Raw genomic sequence first — 24,303 nt, 5'->3', positions numbered from 1 at the left:
ATCACAAAAAATGAAATGTTTGGTGGGAAGGTTTCCAAGTTTCCCAGTAGAAGCAGGATACTTGATTTTTCATTAACCTTTTGAAATCTGGAGGTGGGGTGTCCCAGTATTAACTACTAATGGTCTTTTGCATTACCAAGTGGTGTTAAGAGAAGTCCCAATTGTCAGAGTCAAAAGGTTAATCAGCAATTTCACTACAGTGATGTGGTCAGTTTGCATGTTACTGCCTGAACACGAGGAAGAAGAAAATAAAGTCATTAGCACATAACCACATCCCAAAATGATTACTCTATTATATCTTTGTATTTGTATTTTTGATGCTGGAAAATATTTCATGATCTACTTAGTAAATATTCAGACATTTGAGAGGGTTTTGCAGAACTTTTGTGAGAAGCCCAGGTCCAAATATGTGATCAGCTAGTTTTGCATATTCTACACTTACTTCATAAGGAAAACCAAAACAAATTATGGTTTACTCACCCACCAAATGCCTAGCCCAGGCCATCACGATAGAAAAATCTTCCAGGTCTGATAACTGTGGAGATTTCAAAAAGCTATCCAGCTGCAGCTAATTCAGTCTGAGAGCTGTATCCTGTCTTCAGGAGGTGAAGACGTTGTCATTCCCTTTCATTCAGGGGAATTCCACAGTGCAGATGCCATATCATGGATGAAGATGGATCATAACAAAAAACTGAGCAAAGATTTTTCCCTCCTGTCCCCTCCTGCTGTGATGGTAGGGAATAAGCCAACAGCAGCATCTCCTGAACAAGAATGGACAGCAGTGTTACTTTATGTGAAGGCACTCATATAAACAGACAGTACCTCAGATGGTATCATTTGACCAGAAATGGGATTTGTGGTCCAATACCTTTTCTAGTCCTAGCAAAAACATTTATTTTCCAAAAGAAAATATAAAATATTTCTGAAAACATTATACAATTTGGCATTTCCTACCAGTAACAGTGTTCATACTAAATGACTTCTCATTTACCCAGGCAATATTTGAAACTGTTGTATTTAGCCCTGATCAAAAGATTTCTGATGTCACCATACGGATCAAGCCAGTTGTTCTATGTTTTTGAAACACTCTATCCTTCTTTCTATGGCTAAAACAGCAGATCTTGCCCATAACAACATACTTCCTCTTGGATTTTTTTCTGCATCAAATTTTTACGCTCATCTCTTCCTCCATTTCCAAAAAAATCTACTGCTAAAATCTTTCTTCTCTTGATTGCCACAGTTTTAACGGGGACAGAATTTTCTCCTGAAATGCTCTGAAAAAAAATTATCAATCTTTCCAAGTGCCCTATTACTTAGTCCACCAATTAGCTGACTACAGACTCTGAGTGTCCTTGTACGTCTTCCCAGTCCCCATCTGTACACTTGGCTGCATATGTTTATGCAATTAGAAATGGTGGAAATCTAATAAAATTAGGACGAACCTGAGCGAGACATAATTCTGTGTAGTCTCTCAAACTGGATTGTTGAAAGCTTGCTGAATTCCCCAAACCTCTCTCAGGTGCCAATGAATGAGTCAATACCATACCAAAGATCTCACAGCACAGCAGATGTAAAATGTGCTTCCAGAATCTTATACACACCCTCAAATAATGAAATTAGTAGCTCAAAAATAAAGTCAGGGAAAAACAAAACAAAACAGAAAAACAAACAAAGCAAACAAAAGTTTCCTTCAGTTACCATCATCATCATCACACTCAATGGTACAGAATGGAAAAAAGGAGAATACACTGCAAATTTGTAAGAGGAACGAGCTGCTGCTTCCAAAGTCTGTGCCTTCTTATGACAACAGTAGAGCAATACAAGCTTCCCACTTTCAGCTGAGGAGCACTGATGTTATCACTGAGGTTTGGTCAGTCCTCCCAGCAAGCCCTGAAGAAGATGAACAAAATGGGATAATTAGTCTTTCTTACATCCTAAAATGATACCTGCCCAGACTTATCTTTTAAAAGCCTGTTCCACATTTTGTTTTAGTCTGCAGTGGTGACTGTTGGTTTGCGTATCAGTAATCAGCAGCCTGGAAGAATCCCAGACCGCTCCATACCTGCGACCTCTCTTTACCCACCATTCAAAAGAAGCCAGCAGAGGAAGTAAAGAATGATTTTGGCTAAAACTATGAGGAATTTTCTTTGGGGAAAAAAAAGAAAAAAAAAAAAAAAAGTAGAATTATTTAGGTTTGATAAAAGCACATCAGAAAAATTCATAACTCTCTTCTTGCAAGAAGGGCCCCAGGATCTTTTGTCTCATGTTATGAGGACTCTGATTTTGTATCAAAGCCAAACTATGTATTTGTTGCAGAGCAGGGATCTTCATTACGAGTAGGAAGGTGTAAGGGGTGTGGCCTTCGGTCCATATCTGAGGAGAAAATGTTTTTGATCAACCAGTTCCTTTTCTTGGTTTTACCCTGTGTATTCATCTTCCTCATCTCAAAGTATATGCTCTATTTACTCTGTGAGACCTTCAGAACTTCAGCCAGGAGGTAACAGAGCCAGAAAGAAGTCTTCCATAATCACACAACTGAGGTACCACTCTCATTCCCAGTTTAATACATTCTTTCGGATGGTGAGGTAGAAAATGGACCTGGCAGAAATCGTTGACGGTTCAATAACTGACAGTACTACCCATGTTTTTGACCACTTTGTCACTGAAATCCTCAGTTGATGAAGACTTCATCACCTCTTCATTCAATTATCCCAACACTTTCTAAGTGACAAATACAGCTGAATAGTGAGAAACTGATTTCTTTCTGAGATATCTTACTCATATACAACTTAAATGTATTTATGCCTTTCACCTTGTTTCTTCTCAATTAATTTCAGGCTTTATTATCTCCCCTTCACCAATTTTTCACTTCATCTTTTCTTTTACTGCTACCTTACTGTCTCTTCATTAAGGCACTCCCTTTCATTTAGGTATTTTGAGCTGTGTGTAATTTGGCATCCTTGCATTTATTCTTTCTTCCCCCTTTTTTTCTTTCCAAATATATTAAAAAAGAGAATCTCATCTGTTGGTGGCCTTGCTACAGATACTTATCTCTTGTAATCTCCTCAGAGGGCAGCCAAAAAGCCACATTTCTGATCACTGCATTGAAAACACTTTGTATACAATGACTATGTTGTATATAGTCATATACATAGTCAAACATATGTATATGTTTGTATACTAAAGACTATGTTCTTGAGGTGTGACTGACCAGCATAGCTATGGGAAGCACACGATCTGTTCTGAACATGCACATGGATTCATACAGCAGGGACAGGTATTACATAGCCTCCAAAAAGGGAATTCAGAAGCCCTGGCAGTCCTATTAACAGATGTCTGCTTCCTGCTGATTTTTAGGGTATTTTCTGAGCAAGACCACTTACAGGTCTGGACCTACAGATTCAAGAACAACAAATTAAGTGACTTCATCTCTAACTTATGCCAGGGAAATTTGCATAAAAGAGTTAAGGCTGGAGCATCACCATAAGCAGAGAACTGTTTTACTTTGTACCCTCAGGTAAGGATCCCTGTATGATTTTTAAGCATATATAAATACTGTAGTCTCCATGTGGCACCTCCAAATTGCTTGGCCTGACAGGTATTTGGAGATGTGAAGATAAACTCACAGAATCACAGAATCACAGAATGGCCAGGGTTGGAAGGGACCTCAGGGATCACAAATCTCCAACCCCCCTGCCACATGCAGGACCACCAACCTCCCCATTTAATGCTAGACCAGGCTGTCCAGGGCCCCATCCAACCTGGCCTTGAACACCTCCAGGGACAGGGCATCCACAACCTCTCTGGGCAGCCTGTTCCAGCACCTCACCACTCTCTCAGTGAAGAATTTCCCCCTGACATCCAACCTAAATCTCCCCCCCTTCAACTTAAAACCATTTCCCCTTGTCCTGTAGTTTTCAACCCTTTCAAAGAGTTGATTCCCCTCCTCTTTGCAGGCTCCCTTTAGGTACTGAAAGGCTGCAATGAGGTCACCCCACAGCCTTCTTTTCTCCACTGCAGTAGATAGTAATGTGATAAATGAAATGAAGGACTACACCGCACATAGGAACAGAAGTTTGCTTTTTAGCACTGTTGTTGCAATATAGCTATTTTGAACTGCAGTATTTTCACATCTGCTTTGACCAGTGACTGTGCTTGAAAGCGCAGTAGTCTGGAGCAAAGCTATTGTGGACATCTTAGAAAGGAGCAAGACTGTTGCAAGCATTAGCACTGAGGATACACAGAAATGGCGATCTCACGTGGTGCCTTTCTACAGAAGGTCTAAACATAAAGCCAAGAAACCAAACTTGCTCAAGAGAATAGAGGTTTGTGATCTCACACAACACATTTCCTCTCAATTCTTCTCTGAAACAAGGACCGACTTCATGGCTTTTCTCTCTGGACTCTTGGCTCTTCTGATGAGTGGCTGTTCCTGATTATGGGCATGTCTGATGACTGTGGATCTGAACTTTCAGAGGCCTCTGGACACCTCTGTATCATATTTGATAATGAAGCCAATAAACACAAAAAAAACCACACACACACAAAAAAAACAAAAACCACACACCAGAGAAAACTGGCTCAGTGCAATATGGTGGAGTAAAGTCAGAGACATTAGCTAGTGACTACTATTGAAAAACTGAAACTGCATCAGGGATTTCTTTTTTTAATTGCTATTTAGGGATTTAAATGAGATTTTTTTTAAAAGGAAGACACAATGTTTATTCTACAATCACTCTTTGCTGCCAATACAGGCTATGTATAAATTACTCAGACACTTTTAAAAATACATTATTTACTCAATAACCCATAATGGGTCCAGAGCTCCTTTTACACGCTATGTAGAAGTACATAATTGCAGAATTTTCAAATGGATATTTCTTCTAGACAATAGTCTGTAATGGCTCCTTCAAAGCTCTTAGGCTTTTATCATATGAAGGCCTAAGTAGAAAATGTTTAGTTCACTGATCATTGACCTAATAGAGAGCAACAGCTTCTCTGGAACAACTATTGTCTGCTAGTGCAGATGATATATGAATGACATTTTAAAAAATTCTTGGAAGTATATGCTGGGGAAGAAATACCGTTCGTGTGCAAAGCAATCACTGCTGATGGGATCCTCAGGGTTCCTTTGTTTGCCTCTGCACCGTTTGGTTTCTTGCTATCTGTCCTATCCCAAGAAAAAAAGAAAGCAGTCATTCTTATGTGTGAAATGAAGACTCAATCTAGAACTCATTTGAGTCAATAAGAAACATTTCTTTGTTCACAAAGATAATTAGTTCAATTAAAAATGGTCTTAAATGAAAATACAGATTTTGGTATACATTATAACACTTAAGAAGCAGAATTCTGTAATGGGAGAAACAAGGGATGTTGCAAGGGGTCAAATCACATTTCTTAAGATAATACTGAAAACTATGTAGAACCCACCAGTTTACCCTAAGCATGATCCAGAAAGGAAACAGGCAACTTGAAACATTTTCAGTGCTATTGCCATGAATCTCAGGACCGTTGCGTCTCTATTCTCTATTTGCATTTAGCTCTTTTCTGCTTCAATTTTAGACACAAAGAAAGGTTTGTGTTCCCAAATGCTTGAGGTAAGAAAAAATGTTTTCTCTCCCTGCAAACTTTGGGCAGTGAAACCCAAGAAGGCCACACAGCCAAATAAGTGTCAGTTGGGTCTAAGCACCCAGGCAGGGTGGCCACAAGCTGGGGCAGAGTCTGACCCTCATAGAGGCTGAAAGCAGACCTGGCTGTGCTGGGCACAGGGAGAGGTCTCTGCTAGGTGACACAGTTCCGTCCCTCATTCAGGCCAGTGGCTATGGGAAGTGTTGCTTAACAAAGGAGGGTGCCCAGCTATTGGATTTGGTCTTAACAGCTTATGCCACCACAGCAGATCAGCAATCCCCAGCACAGCCCTGCTTTGTAAATGGCTTTCCGTGAGAATCCCTCTCATGCCTTTTATTGGTGGATTTGTCCAGCCTCGTAAGAATGCCTGAGAATCCTAGTATTCTAGCATGATTCGTAGAAAAAAAATACAGTTGCTGGCAATTCTAATAGTTCCTTCTGTTTGACGCATCTGATTGAAGAGAAACTAAAATCAGAGACCAATATGCAACCAGGCTTCACCAGTTAGCCTCATCATGCAAATGAGGCACACTTGCAGGCGAACATATTAGAGATCAAATAGTTTTAGGCACCAAGGATAATGAAGGCAGAGCGCTTATGTTGCAACAGTCAGAGCTGGAATTTAATCATGTTGTTGTTATCTACTGCAGCACTGAACAAACAGAAACAGCCACAAAAATCAAACTGTTCAAATGAAAGGAAGACATAAACCAGAAAATAATAATAATAAACAAGACTCAAACCAAGAGACATTGCAGTGGTTTCAAGAAGGAATAATCTTGCAGCATAGGGCTTGAGCCTTGCCTCTTTCAACTGAACTGCTGGGAAAGTGACTTTGGCAGGAGAAGCAGTAGCATATTGCTGTCCCCTGCACACCTGTGAGGTGGCCCTGCAGAGAGGAAGGGGGAAACGCCCCACAGAACTGCACTTGGAAGTCAACCCTGAAGCAAAACATAACTCACATTGGTAAGTAGCACTTCCTAGGAAATAATACAGGGAAAAAAAAAAGGATAACCTCCTGTAGTGGAAGTTACAACAGAAGTTACACAACTGACAGGCTGGATTAGCAATCTGGTAGGCATTAAAAATAAATAAATTTTGCAGTGGCATTAGCACCTTCTGTTTCAAAAACCCTCTCACATGCTCCTGATATCCTTTATATAAACACCTGGGGAAACCCACAGAGCATTGCTTTGGTTTTGAGAGCAAAGATGAGATCAGCAGGTGAAAGGTGCAAGATGGAGACATTTGGATTCCTTTTGGCAGACTCAAATGGCTAAAAGTACTGTTTGGCACTTCTTTTTATACCAGTTGGTAGTATAAGAGCTCCAAAGATGTCAGCAGGAAGCCCTAGAGGTTATAGAGAATGATGTAACCACATGTGACATAATGCTTGGTGTGGAGATTTCCTGGAATTGATTAGTGCTGCTCATGATAACAGCAGCCAGCAAGAGTGTGAGGACTGGGTGAAGGCCCCTGCACAATTCAGGCACTGGATATTTTTCTTTCCCTTTTAGAGCACTGTCTCGTCTCATTGCTTCGGATGCATAATACAATAACTGCAAAGTATTTCCATGCAACTTTCTTTGGAAAGATCTGAAGCAGCACACTTCTCAGGAACACACAGAGACAAGTGCAGAGTGAAGGACAGTGAAAACTCCCAGATTCTCCTACCTTGAGAATATCCTCCCCTCCATTCCCTTCTTCCTTCAGGTATATGATGCAGTCACATCATCCTCATCAGTACATTGCTTTATGCCTTCTCTATACACAAAGGCTATGGAGTGCCATCTATATTTAACAGGAAGCCTCCAATCTATGTGAGTGGGTGGAAATTGATAGCGAGTGACATGGGCACTGACAACGGTATGCAAACTCTGCGGCAATCTTAAAACTTTTAATTGCATTTTAAAGTAATATAACAAGGCAATGTTTAATGAGCACTTTGTTTAAGAAATTCTGACTTTATAAGCTAATTAAAGAGAAGGAAGGGTCACTGCACTAGGGCAACAAATCCAGGCTGCTGAATGTCTATACTACTGCAACGCACAGTTCACATTCAACTGGCAGCCTTGCAAACCTCCATCCAGTTGGTGTGAATGATTTTTATTTATTTTTTGACTAGCAAATAAATTGCTATTATCATCACGATTATGTTAATAGTAAAAAGGAAAATATAGGCAAGCAGTTTTTTGCCAGGGCTGGTAAATTTTCATGACAATTCTTACAAAGCTGTCATATTGGGTTAGATGAAACTAGAAGGCTCTATGTGCGTAGCATTTAACTTTAAACATTCTTCACGGAAACTTACCCTGCACATAATTTACATATTCAATACCAGTGACAATTTACTTCTCCCATCTGAGCAGGGCTTTCAACTATGCCACTTGAACTAAATTAATAAACAGTAATTAGAGAATGTTGTGCGAGCGAGCTGTTGATGTTGAGAAGATTCTAATCAACACCTTCTTTTAAGGGCCAATTAAAGCTGAATGTATGCAATATAAACATCTTCTTGTATTTAGACATGAACTGAAGAACGAGGTAAAAAATAAAAATCAGAACAATTACAGCAGGTTAGAGATGATCTAATGGAATGATGAATCTTCATTAATTGTGAAAGCAGCAGTAATTTCTAAAAACCACTGGCCACCTTCTCCATAGTGCAACTAACAAGTCGTGAAAGTAGATTTGATCCAGGATAAATTCTCATACTTTCTTTGACAGGTTTTTCTCTGAAAGCAGCTCTGCACCTGCCTCAAGTTCCCAGTGCAGTGTTCACCTATCTGTAGGACAACACTGAATCTAAAGGGAGGCCAGAGGAAAAAAGCAGTGAAGGCAGATGAACCCATGCCATAAGCACTGCCTCACTGCAGAACCAGAGAAGACCCAAGCTGGATTTACACAGAGCAGCCTCCACCAACACTATGATAGGAACACAGACATCAGGATGAGCCTGACAGAGGGGTCAGGCTGCCCCAAATTGTACCTCATCTCTTACTTGGAAGGAACGGCATGGGACAGTTCTGCCAGAGCAGCTGATGGACTTGTGCCCGTTGTCCACGTGTACTCCTTCATCCCTCCAGAATGATGGGTGATTTATTCCTGACAGGCGAGTTTAAGACAGCCCTTGTTTCTGAACTGCCTGCAGGATAGAGGAAAAGCCCTCTGATTTAAATGTAGGTAATCCTCAGTGTACCAAAGGGAACCTGCAGAGGCAACACAGGCTTGCGCATCGCCATTATGAGCTGTCAGGAAGTTAAAAATAAGCATAACTTCATCCAAACCACAGCTCAGTGCTTCCTAAAGCACATCTAAAAATCATCTAAGTTGGTGCAATGAAGCACATGCAGAATTTGTCCTCCAAGTTAGAAGATACAACAGGCTAATAAAGGTAAGGGAAACATCTGTTCCAATACTGCACCAGTGTCATTTAGAGAAAATGACGGCATCACTTACAGCCGTTTGGTATCCAGAAAACTATCACAGTAATAGGATGTTGTCACCTCAGGCTTTGCTGAAATCTACAGGAATTTTACTTGCTTAAGAATTATAGGATTAGGCACACGATCAGCGTTTCTTCCCTTTGAAAATAAACATTCCCACTTAACATTTTTGTAGCAGTGTGAGATCATTATCTTGTAACAGTATTTGGTTCCACTGGCATTATCTCCTAATTAGCTATTTAAAAATATATGTAAGTGGGTGGAGGTGGCGAGTGGACTTGTAGACCTGACAGGTCTGTTATGTTCTTACAAGCTTTGCTAATCCCAACCATTGAAAATGTATTAGAAAGGCCAAGCTAGCACTTTAAAGAACAACACAGCAAAAACCTCACAAATTGAACTCTGGGAACTCAGCACGTGGCAGATGGGCTCTGGCAGACTGAGCAGAGCCCTCAGGCCATCGGGAAGGGAACTAGCCCTGGAAAGAGGGGGCAGAAACGGCAAAAGTAAAATGTCAGCAACCTCTCCACACAGTTATCATCTATGCCATGTTTGTGAATCTAATGAGGTTCAATATGGCTCAGTGCAAAGTGCTAAACCTGGGTCAGGGCAATCCCAGATATGTGTACACACTGGGAGAAGAACTCATTTGAGAGCAGCCCTGTGGAAAAGGACTTGGGGGTTCTGATGGACAAAAACCTCAGCATGAGCCAGCAGTATGCTCCCGAGGCCTAGAAGGCCAACAGACTTGAGGGGTGGTCAGCAGGGAGTGGGAGGTGATTGTCCCCCTGTACTCTGCCTTGTAAGGCCCCATCTGATATACTGTGTCCAGGCCCAGGGCCCCCAGCACAAGAGGGATATGGATCTGCTGGAGTGGGTCCAGAAGGGGGACATTGATCAGGGGGCTGAAGAACCTTTCTTATGAAGACAGCCAAGCACCCAGATGTTTATCAGAACCAAGAAGATGTCAGCTATACAGAGGAAAAAATCTAACAGGTGGGTTTTGGTATCCTCTGCATTGTCTCAATATGCAGAGGTATTATTGTGCTTATAGGCACTACATAATAAAAGCTTTCTTCAAGATGGAGAAAGTTTCGTAATATACAGGCAGGCCTGGGATTTCAGTTTGCAGCATGGTAAGAATTAGGAAGACGGGTATTCTGGTATGCTGAACTCATTTTTTCTCCCAAGAGTTAGGTTTAATTCTTAACAAAGTCTTTGTGAAAAAAACTAGGACACTTTTATACATGACGGGTCATTTCAGAGGCTTCAAATGCATGCAGAAAGCACACCCTTGGTAATAGAATTCTTCCAACCTTCAGCAGTGCTAAAAACTGTGATTTGTTACTGTTCCTAAGCTGCTTTCAAACCTCAACTCAGTAAATGTGCTGGTGATTTCAGGGTGTTCTAAACAGTGGAAGGCAGCAAAGTAAATATCTGAAGAATACTGATAGCATGAGACTCCCATTTCCTCCAGTATCTGCAGTTCAAATCAATATGCAGCATGCAATATGATTTTTGTTCTGACCAGACAGAATTTTGAGGCCTGAATCCACTTGCAGTAGCGTGGTCTATCAGTAACCTCACAGCAAACAAGGAGCTGCAGAGAAACAAAACCAGTGTAAGCAATGAGTCTACATTAAAGTCCTCTATAGATTTTTGTTTTCCACTGAAAGTTTTCTCTTGCCTGAAGTCACCTCTAACCTTTTTTCATACCTCTTAAAGTCCACTGGATGAATAAATCAAATTAAATTTCTCAGTTGCCCTTAATGCTTTTCAAATGCAAGTCAAGCCTCTTGGCTGTTCTTACCTGGACACCTACTATTTTTAAAAATGCTGCTGGATAATTTGTCCTGCTTTCATAGGCTGGTGCTTTGGCCCATATGCACCCCATGGCTCCCTAAGGCTCACGCATAACTGCAATGGAAGATTAGTCCAATTAAGTCTCCAGCCATTTCAATGGCTTATGCAAGAGTAGATGGGGCATAATATGTAATTTCAGCTTTTTCAGTCCTTCCATGAACTAAATCATTTTATCAGTTTCTTTCTCCCCGCTTTTTTTTTTTTTTTAAGTTGTCCCTTAAAACTGGAACGGAACTGAAACATATTCATGAACAGTTTCTTTCTTTCTGCTTTAACTCAAGGAGTTCCTGACATAACAAAAACTGGTAATTAACTGGCTTGAAGACTTTTACAGTAGCCACTTTAAATAAGCCCTAGTATACGGCACTTGCAGCGCTGACACCACACTGCTGATACCACTGCAGTGCTCCCTCTATTAAGCAGTTTCCTGCTCTGCATCAGCTTCAGCTCTCAGCTGTTTTCTGCACTGGTCCACTTCAAAACACCAAAGCCCTCTCAGATTTCTCTGTATGGCAAAGGCTCAGCAGCTACTCCATAAAGGGTCCCTGCTCTCCATCTAAGTGACTTTGTGCTGCTTCCTTCAGCACTTTGGTATCAGGGGACCACTTGCCACCAGCATAAGGACCAAGTGGCAGGTCACCTGCAGCTGGACACGACTTCACCTCTCCTACGGGCTGCTCCGTGCTTTTGATGCAGGGCATTTCAGCAGCCCCTGGCAGACACAACTGCCCACCTCCTGCCCAACACCCAGGCACAACAGCAAGACTCTCCTGGTAGACAAAACAGACTTTGGCTTTTCAGACTTCACTCAGCAGTGTGTGATTTGTAGCTCCTTTTACATACTGGTTCTAAGCACAGTCGGTTTTGCCTACTCGTGCTTCTCTCCCCTGGTTACAATAGATTCTATTTCTGATGAAAATATTACTGATGAATTTTTCTCTGGCTTACTTTTATGCTTCCTGCTAACTAGCACAAGTCTTATTGTTGCTGTTCCTAATACTTTGCATCACTTGTAGTTCTAACAATTTTATTTGTAAATAGCATGAAAAAAAGTATTCATATGTATCTTCCCTCAGTGCTCCAGACAGATTGGTTCACTGTGGAACAATTACATACATATATACTAGCCTATATTTCTTGTAAAATCAAATCATGTAAGGATGCCTCAGCCAGAACAAGCCATAAAGCTAGACAAGGCATGGAAAAAAACATCCCCAAATATGTACTGCTTAAATTACAGAACTAAAAAAATAAAGCAAAATTGAAAAGGGCAAAGGAGACACAATGTAAACACAGACTTTTATATGCTCTGTGTAATATAGAGTGAATGTCATTCTGACATGCCGTGATCATGAGCTGCCAGTGTAGTTTAGAAAAGAAAGGGATATCTCCAAATCATGGCAACAGTGCTTTCTCCCATCCAAGCCTGCTATGAGATCCATGTCTGCAGCTGCCAGCTCTAACTGACCTCTTAGGTACTAAACCAGGAGAAGTAATTTCCTATGTAATTGTATTTAAGGCGTCTAGAAAGATCTGTACCTTCAGAACCACCTTTGGAATGGCAGTTCTTTTGGGAAGGGCTCAGAACATCCCTCAGTGCAATGTGTGCCTCTGGCAGCTGGCAGCCTACACCTGCTGCACTGGGTCTACTGCAGCATAGCAGTGTGTAGCCCTAACACACAGCTAAGTTGATTTTGTGCCTTTGAAAAATCTCCTCCTTAACCCAAACACTCCATCACTGTCAGCTGAACAAATTTAACTTCTGAATTAATGTTATTTCCAAGAGGTCAGACATGCGACAGTAACAACAGACTTTTGTCAATCCATCTCATTCAGGTCTGAATCTCAATTTCCACGTGGGTAACTTACCCTAGCTAATGCAAAACTCCTACTCTCCATCGTGGGCTCCATCGTGGCCCTTTCATAGCTTCCATCCCCAGTAGGCACAGGCCAACAGAGCCTTCTCACACAACACTCCGCAGGTCAGAGGGGCCTAGCAGCCAGCAGCTGAGAACACCCCCAGTCATTTGTCTTCCCATTGTGTCCCCATCCCCAAGGCTGACAAATATTTCCATCGAGGTTCAGTCAGGAGGTTGGTGAAAACTCACACCGGTGAGCATCACAGTGCTGCCTTGTGCTGCTGCCGCGCTCCAGAGCTTGGAGAGGAGCAGGGCTTGTGTCGGGAGTGGCTGCCACTCAGTGCTGGGCCCTCACGGAGATCCCCACTGTGAGGATGGTCTGTTTGATATGTTACATCACAGTCATGCAAACACCAGCTCAGGGCTCTGAACAGTGTCAGCTGGTCAGCGTCAGTGTACAGATACAGGATACTTAGGAAGGGCTTTTTGTGGAGGCAGATACAGCCAGAGATGCCTGGTTCCTCCTGGTGATGGAAGCACAGAACATATCTGGTCTTGTCACACTGATCCCCATGACACCAACAGCAATCAGTTGCTCGCGGTGGGCTTTGGGACAGGTCTGCTGTGTGCATGGCATCACAGCCCAGTTGCTGTGATAAGCAAAGTCCCAGATCTCTGCAGTGCAATATCACAGCCAGCCTGCTGTCACCCAACTCACTATTAGTACCAAGGAACATTGCATAAACACTGTCAGCGTTGCCTCTCCCTGCAGACCTACCTGCAGGGAACTGTGCATTCCTAGCTCTCAAAACTCCTCTCGGTCTCTCCTGGGAGAGCACAGGTGGGGCCCAGATCTTCTGTTTAATTTTCCAGTATGCTTTGTAACTCAGATAGTACTTTGGTTGACTTAACTAGCATGAAGTATTTCCACCCCACCCTCGTTTCTTCAGACAAACAACCTCTTCTCTATCTGCTGGCAGAGCTAAGGCCAGTGAGTAAGAAGAAACAGTGGGTAAGGTACAGCAAATAAAGCTACCGTGAAGAAATACTTGCATAAAGCAAGATGAAGGAGCACCATCTACGTAGATGGTATTGCTGCTAAAAGTGGGAGGAATAATTCAGACATGTAAGATGCAATAGGATGCCTGACAAACAGAGAATGAGGCTTCTCGAAACTGTGGATTTATCTCCCTTGTTTGGATCAAACACTTGTAACAGTTGTGGGTTAATTTCCTTCCCATTGTCAAAACAATAAAAGCCAGGCACCATTTTATTAATTTCCAAAACAGTGTCAGATAAGCAGAACCAAATTTAAAGAAGTAAACACCCTGCCATAGAATTGGAGGATATGTAAGCGTTTGGGGCTCTTTTTTCTGTCTCTGAAAGGGGAGGTTTTTAGCATTGTGAACAGATTCCATTTTGTCAGCTGTGCTACAAAGCACTGATAAGGCAACAGGAAAGCAGCGGAGATTGAGGCAGAGCAGGAAGAAATACCACCCATATTAGGAGACAGCCACTTACTTAGTGGCTCACATTTGAATAAAGATGCCATTGTTCAGCCAAAAGAATGCACATATTCACAGGCCCAGTGCAGAATAGCTCAGTGTATCTAGAACTCCAGAAGTGTCCAAATTACAGCCCCAGGGCCCAAACTGCCCTCCAGCCTTTCTGAAGAATGACCCTCTGCTTAATTAATCAGTGCTTTAACTGTGAGTGATCCCAGGACACACTTTTCTCAGGCCTTTTTCTTAGCCCTGCTAGTACAGAACAAACCTTTAAATGTTCTCTGGCTGATTTTTGACCATTTTTTTTTTCCCTTCCAAGATTAACATTTCCTGTTTTACTGGGAAAGCTCATTAGAAATGAAGACCAGTATCTAGATGATCTCAGTTCACTTTACTTAGATAGGGAATGGTTGACTCAGGATGGGGAGACACTGGCTCCCTTTCAAGACCTACCAAAAAAGACAAAGTCTGTAGACTACTCCTAGAATAGTGCTACTGCAATTTCCTTTCCCTATACCATGGCAGAATTACAGCAGAGCTGATTACTGTGTACACACTATTCTTTTAGTCATATGAGATCCCACAGCCGTAACTCCAGCTGCTGTGCATGGGATCCTTACCAAGATCTCATTTTCTGCACAAGATAATTTTGTGTTTATTGCAATGAGATGTCATATTCCAGATTGTCTGGATTCTCATAAAGCTTTTTACTCTCTGGAACAGAATTGAGATTTGATGGTAACTAGAAATGCATGAAGACAATGAAAAATATTGTGCAAAATTTCACTACAAATTGGACTCTACCTTTGATGATAAAATTCATTCTATTCTAATTGAAATTAAATTGCAACATGGAAAATGAAAGGTTTTGTTTAAAACAAAATCAGCATGATCTTTTTTTTTTTTTTTTTTTTTTTTTCTGAGGAGTGATCTTTTCAGTGAAAACCAAATGAATTTTGACTAACTTTACGACTTGTAACATAATATACAAATTAAAGAAGTCAAGGTTTTAAAAACGCCAGCATGAATGTTTTGAAAAGCTGTAACAATAATATTATCTGCAGCTAGGGAAGCTGGAGACATATGGTTCGATAGGCCCTATCTTATGAGGTCCAATATTAAGCTAGGTAAAATGATCTGACTGGACAGCCTTAACTAAATTTAGTAGTCTGGTGGATTGCCATTCTACTAAATTTAGTCAGCCCATAATGGGCATTAGATATCTACTATCCAAACGATAAAATCTGTTGCTTTTTTAGGCTCCCAGCAAATGTACAATACACTACATTGGAGTATTAAGGAATAAGCAAGTCATGAAGGAAAGTCAGGGGAAAGGTGGGAACCAGGATCCTAAGGAACGCAGAAGGAACTGGTGTGCACAAAGCTGCATTCTTGTGCAAGAGACAGGCAAGAGACAGGCAGAGGTGTACAATGCTCCTAGGAATGAGATCCAAAGGAAGACGAGGTGGAGGGCTCTGTGGGTGCACTGATCCTCCCCACAGAGCTGCTGTTCCAAAGGTAACTTTGGGCTGGAACGATGGGTAGGGCTGTAGTTGTGAACTGGACTCTCTGAGCCTTACCACTCCTACAGAATACACGCTTAACTGTGTTTTCACATCATTCCTTCCACATTTTCCATTCTAGGCTCTGTAATCCTGATGGTGAACAGGGCACCGTATTTCTACATAGATTTCCATGCAACTGTGAACCAGCTTTATAGCTAGGAAAACTGCTAAGTCACTCTTCTCAAAACCATGTTTGAGGTGTTACTGACATAGTCTCTGCTGTTTAAGGAGATTTCTGCTTCTCAGCCCATGTGTGCTGTCACCTCCCTGCTGCCATGAAACCATGTATGACACCTTTTTTTTTTTCCTGTGAAACTGAATAGTGTTAGAAGCCTCTCAAAAATTTGGTATTAATGAACAGAGAAGAATAGTAAACAGACACAAAGAGGTAGCACTATGATATTATGCCAATGTTTTTAAATCAAATTGCATTCTTCTGTCCTCATATAAGAGGCTATTGGATGCTCCATTTAACTCAGTGGTACTTTCAACTTACAGACAAGAAATAGTGCTCTTGTCACCAGTTCAGTTCCCACTACAGCAATGAAGACATTGCCGTGTTAGTCTGCAGGACCTGCAGGGCTGCCATTATTCTGGAGGTTGAATATAATAAATTATAAGTTAGTTTTGGTCCCCTCTTTCTGACAGGCATATTTAACCTGTCTGAAATTTTATATGCCTCATTCTCTGCAAGAAGCAGTGTTTACTGACCAGAGATGCGTGTGCATGTTCAACAGTCAGAGATGAACATGGTTTTAAAAAATAACACAGTCTAAAATAATCAGTCTAGAAATTCCCTGTTTCCTTAACCCTTTACACTGAAATGGAGCAGGTAGCTCACTGGAAAAATGCTTAGTGTTTTTAGTGCAGGGGAACTTCTAAAATAGTAGAAGTAGGTATCTGAAAAATAAAGATGTTACCTGTATGCAGTCCACCTGATTAGACACAGTGTTTTGGACATGATATAAAGGAGAGGGACAGAGTCTCAAAATACAGTGCATCTTGCTCACTTGTAATTTGAGCTCTGTTCGAGTTTTCATTCAGATTTTATCCTTTCTCAAGATATTTAAATTTAAGTTCCCAACAAATAGATATGGGAAATGTGATTACTTTCTGAGTTTGGGAAAACCGGCCATTTTAACTGATTGCATCTGAAAGCTGTGTAGCTCTCAAACACCACTGCCCATTGGAGGTGACACAGAGCTGACCCCGGTGGGCAGAGGTGGGTTGTCCCCACCACAGGCCACAGCCCAGCAAGGCCCCAGCCTGCCTGGACTGTGGAGGGGCTGTCATGGAGAAAACCTGTACAACACCAGTGAATACAAGTGAATACGAGCATCTGAATGCACTGGGAGCCACGATGCCCTAGTTCTGCTGCTCATACAGTAACTTGGTATTCTTTTTATAATTATGTCTTAATCATTCTTTGCGCTGAAATAATCATAACATACTTACAACCAGACTCTTTTTTTTTTTAATCTTCAGATCACTTTTGTTTGGCCTCATACTGCCATTCCCAGCCCAAATGACACCTTTCCTATCAAAGCCAATTTGGATTTCTTTTCTCAGATATGTGTCTGCAAGGTATTTTTGTCAAATGACTTACTCAAGTTCAGATGTTACAAATAGACCTGCAGGTTTAAAGGGGCAGAGCAGCAGCTCAGGATCTGACCCAACATTTGTACTCGGCTCTTCACTGCTGTACTTTGTAACCCAGTCATGAAACTTCCGTTGTGTAGCGTGGCTTTATAACCCAACAGCTGTGGTGTTCCTTTGCTTACTCCACTTTTATTTTTCACTTTCAGGACAGAGGAATACTTACTAGTCAGTAACCATTGGTATCATTTTCCCAAACAAATTAGCTTTTTTTTTTTTTTTTAATGCTTGTTGGCTTTTTTTTCTGATATGATTCTTCCCCACATTTTCTGCCACATCTTCTGCCACATTTTTTCCACACTACTTGTAAATAGTTAAAAAATGCATTAGTTTCGCATTGCTCTTAAGACCTTAAGATGAGTTTCATCTAGACTTGCTCATTTACATACATTCCCATTTTACAGGTTTTCTTCCCCTCACTTTTTAATCAAACACCTGTTTTCACAAGGTCTTTGCTTCTGCCTTACTTTTTTTGTTTTAAAGACTGAGTTTTTCTTTAAAAAAAAAAAAAAGAAAAAAAAAGTGGTTGTATTGCTCATCCATTTTAAAATTATAATTAACTTCATCTCCTTCCTCATTTGCTAATGGGTCTATTTTCTCTCCAGTATTTCCTTTTCCCCTGATACACTCATGAAGACTCTCTTGTTTCTCTTACCCCCCTTGGCTAACTTTAACTCATTCTGCCTTCAGCTGGGGAAAGGGAGACAGACCCTCACAGCATCACGTTTGGAACTTCCACATCATTTTATACTTTCAAAGTCTTTTGCAGACATTAACTAATTAACTTTCATAATATGCCAGAGAAGTATAGAGATATTACTAACAGCTTTATTTTGATGTGGAAACTGAAGAAGAGGTCCTGAATGATCACCACTGACTGCAGGAGAGCTATTTCAACAGCTAAAGCCCTTGGAAAAGCAGAGAATTACTCCTGCTTAAGGGCACAAGGCTCCATCAGGACATCAGCAGCAGCAAATTCAAAATGGTGAGCTCAGGAAGAGAGCACAAAATCTCTCTTTCATCTCACTTTATTTTGGGTCACGTTATTTCCATTTGTTTTTTCAGATGAGAAGTCTAGTGAGGTTTCTCACCTAGGTTTCGCTCAGTTCTGGTCAGGTGTTCCTCCATGACACATTAATACTGCTGGTTAAAAATGCCATGGGAGAAAACAGTTCAATCATTTTCCTAGAGAATCTTTTTAAAAACCCGTTGTTCCTTACAGAAGAGCCTGACAAACATCTTTACTCTTTGATAGCCATTACTCTCAGAGAAACAATTTCAAAACCATATGCTCAGAGTGCTTGAACTAAGATTTAACTGGTCCCGTTTAGATGGGCATACCAAGGGTGGATATTTTCATGCTATGTTTCCCGTAATTTTCTTTAGCTTCATTACACGCTCACAGCACTACCCAGCGTTCTGCCAGCATCTCTCAGCTTGCAGCCCATGGACCACTGGTAGGCCATAAAACATCAGAAAGAGGTGGATGAAACAACTTCAAATTTTTTTTCAAGCAAGACTGAAAGTTCCAGTGAGCAAAGAAAGAGAAGGGGGTAAAATCAAATTAACGAATGAACAATCAAAGCCTTTCTTAATTTTTAGTTGGTTTGCAAATGAAAAGCACTGTGGTTAGACACTCAACACTGCCTGGGGATATTTTTTTCATGATCCTAAAAAGTGGTTTAACACTACTTTGCGTGTCTGGAAATCTTAAAACAAAACAACAAAAAAAGTGGTTTTCACAAGATTCTTTTCTTCTAAGCTGGTGTCAGCAATGTCTTCATCATCTTTGCTTGAGCCGTGGTTGATGACGATGCTGCGCTACGCCTAAAGCCTACTGTAACCTGCCCCAGGCATCAGCTGATGGAGGGCCTTTGCTGAGCCCCTCTCTCCTGTCCCTTTCTGGCCATACAGGACGTGCTCCCCTACAGCCAGGAGCTTCTATAGGGTCAGCCAACACAGGTGCCAGGCTATGATTTAGGGGGCCAGGGTGTCTGGATGAGAAACAGAGCTGTGATTTTCCTCTTTCCTGAGGGACTTCCCAGGGGTGGAAAGGGAGATGTTACGGTCTAGTTCCTCCAGCTCCAGCCATTTCAGAAAAACGCCCAAGCTAGTTTTTGAATCTCCATTGATATACATACAGCAGAGACAGCAAGGGGAGCATCCAGACCCTGACAACTGCTTGGTTACATTCTGCTGAGCAGCACAGGCTCAGCACACAGCTTGCTGAGTGTTCCCAAACTGTGCTGGCCATGTACCCAGTTTGGATGTTTATGGAGGTTTCTCTCTGAGGGCTGAAAGCTCGCATCTGTGCTTCCAGTTCAAGTTCTCTCACAAATCTGAACAAAAACCTTGTAAAGTTCAGCATCTTCCAAATTGCCCCATATAAGTCACTACTGAAACCATATCCAAATGGTTCTCCCCCCTCACCATACCTTCCACAGAAATGACCTAAACTTTGTCAGGTTCACATGTCCCTAGAGATGATCTCATTTCACTGCTTCAAAAGAGCTTTGGTCTGCACAGCCTGTAGCAGCAAATTTACACTTCAAAAAGCAGACAGCTTTTTCCACATCTTATTCACTTAATGGGTGAGAATGTAAAATTAGTTCCGTTGCTGATGAGGACCTTGAGCCAAATGAAAAGTGTTCATTTGTCAGCACAGACTTACAGCCTGAAACATGATTATATAGCTAATCCAATAATGGGTTTTGATGCTGAGCATTTATTTATATACAGTATGTCTTGTTATCTGTTGATAATCAGGCTCTACAATTTACTCTCTTTTGTGTCATTAGACATAGCAACATCTTCTAGACACAGTACATTTGTGTGTCAACATACAAACGCACACAAAACCTCTGTGACCAAAATACCGTCTGCCTAGATTTTAATGCAACAGCATTTGAGTTGGAGCTTTTTGTAATTTAAAATATTAGTAGCAAATTAATCATTTTAGACTGAGAGCCTCCCTGCGTCTTATAAGTCTTAACAGATTAAAATTTGAAACATAAATTTTGTTCCCTTATCTATAGCATCATATGGACTGATTTATTCCTTTTTGTCTGACGTGAATCCCAATAGCTAATTATTTTAACTATCAGTTTATATGTATGAAATGGTCCCCATTCTAAAATACTCTGTATCTTAACATCAGACAGCATCCAACCCTTCGGTAACTTCACAAACAGCATTGTTTGATGGCTCAAAAAAAGCATCTTTTATAAAAACGAAAGTAAGCATAACCTGCTAATATTTGGCATCGTTCCTACATCAGGTACATTTAAAAACAGAAAAGTTGTTTGCCTGCTGCTCTAAAAGAAATAATTTAAAAACTAATGTTGGGACTAATTTCTGCTGCTACCTCATACTCCCCCAGTTGTGTGGATGACTGTAAATATCTAGCACTGAATTATTAGGACAGTTTACTCCTCAATTAAATATACAAGGCATTGAATACTTAAAATGGGGAGACGTTGATAGTTATGCTAGAGAATGATACATCAAAACACTCACCAGATATTTTTTTTAAAAAGTGCATGGGAAGGTAAAATCAATCCAGTATGAAACTGGGAGTTAATTGCAAATGTGGGGCACACCTGCAAACTCTGTGAACACTCCTGCAACACTACACAGAGCAATCTCTGTGCTAAAGGATAGGTCTGCATGCAGAAACACCCAGGAACACCTCTGTGGGCTGGGTGAAGGCTGGTCTAAATTTGGCAGTCAGGAGACTTTCAGAAGCAATGCCATTAAGAAAAATTCACAGTAAAGGACACTGCAAAGCAAGGGTACAGGTGAGGCGCACATGATGCATAAGCCAAGCTTCAGCTTTGTCACTGCCTTTGGAATGAGCAGGATCAGGCCTCCCTATGTGCTTTTGTTCAGCTGAAATTTACTCTACAATAAATACTTATATATTGCTGCAACATGATGTTTTATTGGGCTGCACCAGTTTACTAAAAACAGCAGGCTGGTAATAGCAGTGCTTGTGGTTTTGCCTGTAATTCATTTCTGCATGGTAATGCACAGGGAGAGATATGATACAAGATAATAAGGCAAATTAAAAAAATGACTAAACTCAGTACTTGCACTATATGGTATATCAGGACCATGTTCAGACAGGCTGATTCTTTGGACATTTTTATTTTTTGTTTTACCTTGGCGAGGTAATTCATTAGGTATTCGCTCGGGTAAAGAATAAATGAATATAGCATACATTACATCCTCACTTCAGTTGCAGAAACAAATCTTTCCTGTACCCGCCAGTGTAATCTTTGGAGTTTTCGTTATATAAAACACCTCAAGAAAAATGCACCTTGGTAAGATTTACACTTTATTACTCTAATGATTCTACAAACACTGCCACAATGTGATGAAAGGCAAAGCAGTCCTGATCTGATTGAGCGCTAATAAAAATCAGTACTGAAAACTGAAAATAGCACCCTTATCATCTTTCTTTCATTTAGACCTGATTACTAGGGGATTATAATGCAATCACAGCTATGTGTGAGAGGTAGCTATGGGAACCAGTTTTAACTGTTTATCTAGCCAAAGATCTTAATTTAAGTTTGAACACTCTGATTCATTTATATGTAAGACACCAAGGAGACAAAATGCAGAAGAAACAGATGCTCACTTGTTCTTTCCATTTAACTTCATAAGCTACCAGCCAATTTGTCTTTCAGGGACAAAATTAATTTCTGATGACAATGTGAGTAAGTAATAAACTCGGAGTTCCTGTCCTGGGAAACTTGTTAAGGCCATGTAATGTTCTGGAGTTATTTAGAAAAAAACAATTTGCTCATAGACTTGCAGAGACATCTGTAACAGAGTTTTCTTTGTCCCTGTGCTGTTACTCATTTCTGGGGGCTTTATGACACCTTTTCCAGAGGTTGTTCTGAAAAAGTTCAAAAGGAAACATATTGCCCATTATTTCTTTCCTGTGGGGTATTTTTTTTTTTTACACGAATTTTTTTTTTCCTTCATATTCACAAATCATGCAAACCTCAACCCATTTGTTTTGTTACTTCCCCAGCGCCAGGGAAAGGAACTAGCAGCCAGGATCCTAACAGCATTAGTCAAAAATTGTGAGAAAAACAGTTTGTCAGAAATTTAGAGGCAAGTACGCACCTGAAAACATCTGACAGAGCGCTACAAAAGAGTCTGTTCCGCGTTTGGATGGAAGGAGATTTGCCCATTAATGCTGTTAACTCTGTTAAGCCACAGTCATTAGCGAGAGAAAAAATGCCAAAATGAGGGGGAGGGAGAGAGAGACAAACACCCTAAGATCCCATAGGGAGCAGCAGAGGCTGTGTGCGCATGCTGCTCTACCAGTTACTTAACCAAAATGTTCTCTACCTTTCATTATCTTTGTTGGCACTATTTCCCCATTTCGATATTTATTTTACACATGCAGCTCTTTACTCTGGTAATACTCTTCCATCATTTGGTGCATTCATTGGGGCTTTATCCCCGCCTGGCAGTCCCTCCTCACCTGAGTTTTCTCTTAGGTAAATTCCTGCAGTCTAATGTTCGCCCATTAGTGCACTTAGAATCGCTCCGTCTGCTGTGCTTAACATTAGTTTACAGCCTGTGTGCTGCTGCACATGAATGTTCCTATTCCAGCAGGTCTTTTGAAGAAAGTTTAAAGTAAGTTGCAAAATGTTTCTTTTTCATCTAAACAGGGAAATGAATTTAAGAAAGGAAGAGAAGAGCCTGAAGGTTTAGCTCTTTCAAATTTTAAACAGAATTCAAAACACTGTTGGAACAAATCTGTCAGGGAAAGCACTAGAGCACCTGCATTTTAAGAGTGAATCTCTTCCTTAACTCCTTCCTTGACAATAGCTTGCACGAACAGCACCTTTAAACCACATCAATCCCAGATGCTTTCCATCCATCCGGTTATTATTTCCCTTGGCACTGAAGCGCACTTGCCTCCAGACTGAAGCTTCTCAGTGACGGGCAGCCCAATGTCTCCCAGCAAGGAGTGACTAACATTTAATTCAGCTGAAATTATAAAACAAGGGGAACTTTAATCTTAGGTGTTCAAAGAGCTCAACCTGGACACTGCATGGATCAATGCTATGATCCATGGATCATGGATCTGGAAGTAAAGGCCGTATAGTTTCAAATACGAATGGCGGGGATGAAGTTTGGAGAGGAACAACTAGGAGTTCCATGACAATTCTAAACTTTAACCACAATTCTGTTTGTGTTTACATTGCAGCACATCACCAGCACACAGCCCAAGCACACAAGATGTGGTCTGAATTACCATCTGCAGGGAAGGGTATACTATGGTTAAACTGTTTCCTACTACTTATCTTTACCTTCAGTTTGTTTTCAGTGGCTGAGCTGGTGCTTTGACACGTGGCTGGGTTAGTAGCTGAGCACCAAGGTGGGTGCCAGCAGTGAAAACCACTGGATACTTTTTATCAGTAGGACTTGCAGAAAATAAAACTTAATTGCTCTAACAGTGATTTTTTTTAACACGCCATCCTTGCCACACAGCTTTAAAGGTTTGTGTACAATGGCAGGATACATACCAAGGCCATACAGATGAAAACAAAGCATTAATTCACATTTCAAGAAAGGAAAGTAAGGAAAGTTCACACACTTCAGAAAAACCACAGTATTTTGCAAATGAAATTAATGCCTTCAAGAGATGACATCAGCACTGCAACATCTTCCTGCACTGGCAACCAGGAGCTGCAGCAGGGATACAATGACTGTGTTTCTATAAGGGAGGGTCTCATTAAATTTCTTACCTGAGATACTC

General features: G+C 41.0%; 2 long non-coding RNA genes across 5 annotated transcripts in view; both read right to left on the bottom strand.

The window, feature by feature from the left end:
* LOC128072568 (uncharacterized) overlaps nt 1-5,176 on the bottom strand; it is a 34,723-nt gene extending 29,547 nt beyond the window's left edge. For 2 of the 3 annotated variants that reach the window (XR_008202353.1, XR_008202354.1), the window contains exons 1-2: nt 5,085-5,176; nt 481-1,890 (exon numbers count right to left, since the gene is read on the bottom strand). This is a non-coding gene — a long non-coding RNA (uncharacterized LOC128072568). The remainder of the gene's footprint in view (nt 1-480; nt 1,891-5,084) is intronic. The other variant, XR_008202352.1, reaches the window with a different exon arrangement.
* Nucleotides 5,177-6,437: 1,261 nt separating this feature from the next.
* The window catches only part of LOC128072569 (uncharacterized), a 39,908-nt gene continuing 22,042 nt past the window's right edge, over nt 6,438-24,303 (bottom strand). For both annotated transcript variants that reach the window (XR_008202355.1, XR_008202356.1), the window contains one exon: nt 6,438-6,569. This is a non-coding gene — a long non-coding RNA (uncharacterized LOC128072569). The remainder of the gene's footprint in view (nt 6,570-24,303) is intronic.

This window comes from Tympanuchus pallidicinctus, unplaced genomic scaffold (assembly GCF_026119805.1).
Source record: "Tympanuchus pallidicinctus isolate F22 unplaced genomic scaffold, pur_lepc_1.0 scaffold7, whole genome shotgun sequence".
NCBI lineage: Eukaryota > Metazoa > Chordata > Aves > Galliformes > Phasianidae > Tympanuchus > Tympanuchus pallidicinctus.
The sequence above is the reverse complement of the archived record's forward strand: the minus strand, read 5'-3'. Positions and strand labels throughout refer to the sequence as shown.